The sequence below is a fragment of the Impatiens glandulifera genome, chromosome 9 (assembly GCF_907164915.1).
Source record: "Impatiens glandulifera chromosome 9, dImpGla2.1, whole genome shotgun sequence".
Lineage (NCBI taxonomy): Eukaryota > Viridiplantae > Streptophyta > Magnoliopsida > Ericales > Balsaminaceae > Impatiens > Impatiens glandulifera.
In genome coordinates this window covers 11,001,295-11,005,784 of record NC_061870.1, presented here as the reverse complement: position 1 = coordinate 11,005,784, position 4,490 = coordinate 11,001,295, and the positions used below count along the sequence as shown (strand labels likewise).

At 30.3% G+C, this 4,490-nt stretch overlaps 1 long non-coding RNA gene across 1 annotated transcript; it reads left to right on the top strand.

Moving 5' to 3' along the window:
* The first annotated feature begins 746 nt into the window (after positions 1-746).
* Positions 747-3,847, top strand: LOC124916710. Its single transcript, XR_007096904.1, has 6 exons — positions 747-983; positions 1,081-1,154; positions 2,319-2,451; positions 2,532-2,570; positions 3,215-3,505; positions 3,646-3,847. It is a non-coding gene; the product is annotated as an uncharacterized LOC124916710 (long non-coding RNA).
* The last annotated feature ends 643 nt before the right edge of the window (positions 3,848-4,490 follow it).

Genomic DNA, 4,490 nt, shown 5'->3' with positions numbered 1-4,490 from the left:
CAAGGTCAAAGACATTAAAGACGGGCTATGGAATTCGCTCCATAGACGAATACTGGTGGGGTGGCACATTTTCGAACATATCAGTAACATCCAATTCAACGAAAGAACAGACGTACATCGATGGAAACCCGAGGAAAATGGGGAGATGATTTCAAGTAAAGTGTGAAACACTATCCGAGAGAAGGAGCAAATAGTAAATTGGACTAATTTGATTTGGTCGTCAAAGGTTATCCCGAGATACCAATTCATTCTATGGCTTGCATTTCAGGAAAGGCTAAACACGGGAGATCGCATTAGGAAGTACATGGAAATTCCGGATTCAAGCTATCTGTTGTGTGAAGGGAATAAAGAAACAACTGATCATCTCTTTGGAAATTGTTCATTTGCCTAAAAACTTTGGAATAAATTTTCAAAAAATATGGAGATTACTAGATTCTCGAGAGACTGGAAAGAAATCAAGGAAGTGGCATTGAAGAACACTAGTAAAAAAAAGTCAATAGCCACAAAATTAGCCATTGTATTTTAATTATTGTTGCTATTAAATAAAATAATAAATATTCACACTTTAATATGACACTATCTATCTATTAGTATCTACAGTCATTTCATCCCGTGGCCAAATGCCCATATTTTTAATTTTAAAAACCTAAATATAAAATAAAACAGATATAAATTGAAACTTTTAATTTAAATATATATAAGACTTTTAAATTGGTATTCTAATTATTAAATGTGGGAGTTAGAGAGGGAGGCTCATCAAACCCTAACACTAATTCATCCGCTCGACATGCCTCGTTTGTTTGATCTATTTCCATCGACGAACCCTCGACGACAAAGAAGATAGAGATAGGAGATGTAGTGTTAGAGTTGGTCATGTTGTTTTCTTTGATATGGTTTCGTTTGGATCAATCTCGCTAGATCTTTGACGTGTTGCAACCGACTATACATTTGATGAGGAATCGCTGCGAATCTCTTCTATTTATGTATATTACTTCGATATCCTTAATCATATTCATCATCATCTTTTTTGTTTATTTTTATTGTTGATTTATCACTCACTTCAAGTTTTTGCCTACAAAGTGTTCGACAGAATGTCCACAAGGATTTTGCAGCTAATACCATTAGAGATTAGTGACCACATCACTTATTCTTAGGTAACAATACCATACATAAGTTCTTATTCCTTTCTCATATATTTATTCTACTTTCATAGATCTCTCTTGGTCAACTTATAGTCTATATAATTTGTTTTCTGGATTCTACAACAACGCACCAACTTGTTTTTTCTATCTAATAAACATCCATTTCTTATTAAATATTTAAGTTTGTGTATCAAGTGTTTGATAAAATTTTGTCTGAATCAAGAGATTATGTTTATAATTACCATTCAGGATTTTTTAAAGCATTTTTCGCTCTCTTCTTCTCACGAAGAAAATAAGATGTTGTTACAGGTGAAGTGAAGGGGGCTTGAGCGATATCTGCTTTGGCGAAAAGGAAGAGGTCATCAGCGAAAAAAAGATGAGAGATCGCCTACTCCAGGTCGTTGAGGCTTTTCCCAGCTCAAAGGCGGTGACTAGTAGATTCGGGGGTACAACGAAAGCGAACAAATGTTCCCATGGTCATGATTGTTGACTAAACTGAAATTATGTTTATTATTATATGATATCATCTATCATACTTATGAAATTCTTTGATGGACAATATTACTAGTAGTATAGGTGATGATATATATATATATTACTTTAATTATATGTATTTCATTGCTTTCTTGTTCTTCCGATCAATTTAAAATTATATATATTTGATTTTAATGAACAACCCTTCATAATTTTGAATAGGAAATTGATTGATGGAGACTATACCATTGGAGATACTCACATTGTAGGTCTTATATTTGCATATTTTATTATTATTTCTCATTACAAATAACTCCAAACGAGATCAATTCAATAATTTGAATCGGATAGAGAAATGAAGTTGTTCATGAAGTTATTTAAGGATCTGTATTCTTGTTTATTAACATTCTTAATCCCCGTGAACAATTGACATGTATCAATAATAAAAAAACCTTGAAACTTTTTAAATGTTTAGACTAATAATTCTTACTTTCCCAGTCATGGTTGGGGATGTCAATGTATACTTATATGACTTGGATAATTCTCATAAGGCCGAGATAAAAATTGTGATTGTTGAACCTAAAATGTGACTTTTGTTTACCTTTTTTAAGAATCTGAATGTTTAATTAACTTTCTTAAGAATATAAACGGTGCTTGGTTTTTAAAAAACGTTGATGTTTATATTTGATTGGCATAGAATAGGTGTGGCAAGGGGCTAGGAAAGGAAGCTGTTGTCATGATGATGGAATTTGCAGTTGAGAATATGGGGATACATGTCTTTACAACTAAAATTGGGGATTTAAATTAAGCTTCTCTTCATATGTTTCAAAAACTGGTATGAAATAGTTTCAAATTGTATGTCATTTCATTTAATTAGGTTAAGTTATATGACTGTTTGGGTTTCTTTCAATATAGGGATTCGAAAAAGTTTCCCACAGTCATGTTTTCAAAGAGGTAAATTCCTCTTTTCTTTTCTTTTTTTATCTATTTAAGGACTAATATTAATTGAATGAGTTGAATCTAGTATTGCTATATACATATGAATTGAATCATTTAAGATCTTCTGCTACCAAAGTAACCTGCTACCCATGTTGCCTCTCACAAAGAGAGGGGCAATATGGTAAATAAATGAAACAGTGTTTCATTTATTTACCATATTGCCCCTCTCTTTGTGAGAGGCAACATGGGTAGCAGGTTACTTTGGTAGCAGAAGATCCCTTCACGAATTGAATGGTGAGATGGTGTGCACCATATTTCTTAGAGGTTGTATACCAATATTAAATTTAATATTTTGTACTGTCATAGCTTCACTAACTAAACGTAAATATTAAGTTTATTTTGTTGGTAGTATATACTTTGTTAAATTTTACACATTCATTTTTAAAACATTTTTCTACATTAATTCCAAAAAACATATTATTATGTTTTTTCATGACTTCAAATTTTCCAGTTCAATGATTAGCATATAAATTGTACATATACTATTAAATTATGTTGTTTGTAATACATCTTTTGATTTATTTCAAACTAAAATCAAAGTATTACATCTACAATAGATTTGGTAATTTTACTTTCTAACAGAATGTGATAACATTCAGAAATGACGCTTTCAACTGAGTGTGTCTAACACTCAACAAGGAAAGTAGGTTGGACCATGTCTCAAAATATACAATATCATCAAAGAAAGTAAGTTGTATCATGTCTCAAACTATTGTTAGTTCATTATTCATAATTACATGCATATTTCCTAATTTTAAACTAATAATTTTGAATGATGTCTTGGAAGCCTAAGAACTGATGTATTCATGAATGTTAAAATGGAGGTTGAAGCCTCAAGCTCACTTCAATCGGACATGTCTTATATAGGAGGAAGATGAGAATTCTAAATTGTAAGCTTTGTCTAAATAATACAACTTATCTATTAATCTTTCTGTAATTTGTGCAGACAACAAGATCTTTTTGGTTTTGCATATATATAATAGAAAGATATCAATTCTTGTTTCAATATCTGTTTAAATATGTTTTGTAGGAATCTCTGTTGCCATCAAATCACATTACGTCGACAATTGTTGGATGCCTTGGTGGTGAAGATGGTGAGTTTAGTTGTTTTGTTATCCAAATTAGACTATAGGAAAAATAAACTTGGTTTAGTAATGATAGCATTTTTGCTGTAAACAAAGACGAGCATGAATGTTGTTTGGTTTTGGCTAGAGAAAGAAAAGGCACACAAATGTCCAGTCTTCTCATATGTGTCTTTTATTATTCTCCAAATCATTATTTACTGTAGAAAGTAATGACCATGGTAATGAATATGATGGGATTATCTTTTCCTAAATCTTAGGCATTGTTTCACTATTATAATATTAAAATTAATCTATAGTTTCATCATTTCTATAAATAAATGCTAAATGAATTAATGTTCAATGCAATTGTTAATTATGTATTGGTTGAATGCATCATACATAATATGGAAAAACTGTAGGATGATTAACAAAATTTTAATTCTTCACAGATCATACATCGACATATTTTGAAATGTAAGTTTCTATTTCATATTGTGGGCATTTATCTCTATGATTCATTCTTCCAAAAATAAATTTATTTTGTTTTAAATGTATGTACTCTCTTTTATTTGATTTGAGGCATTTTTTGGATGAAATTGTGAACATTTTAGGTGCAAAATTGGAAAGAACAACTAACATTTGGGTTATAGTTGTGGATTGAATTAATTTTTGTTTTTGTAGATTTTATAGCTTGTGAGTTTACTAAATTTTATTAGCTAAACTCAATGTTAATAACTTAATTAATCATTAAAGGTTTTATATTTTTGTTTTATTTAAATAGCCAAGTTAATGTTATATTTTTGATACTATT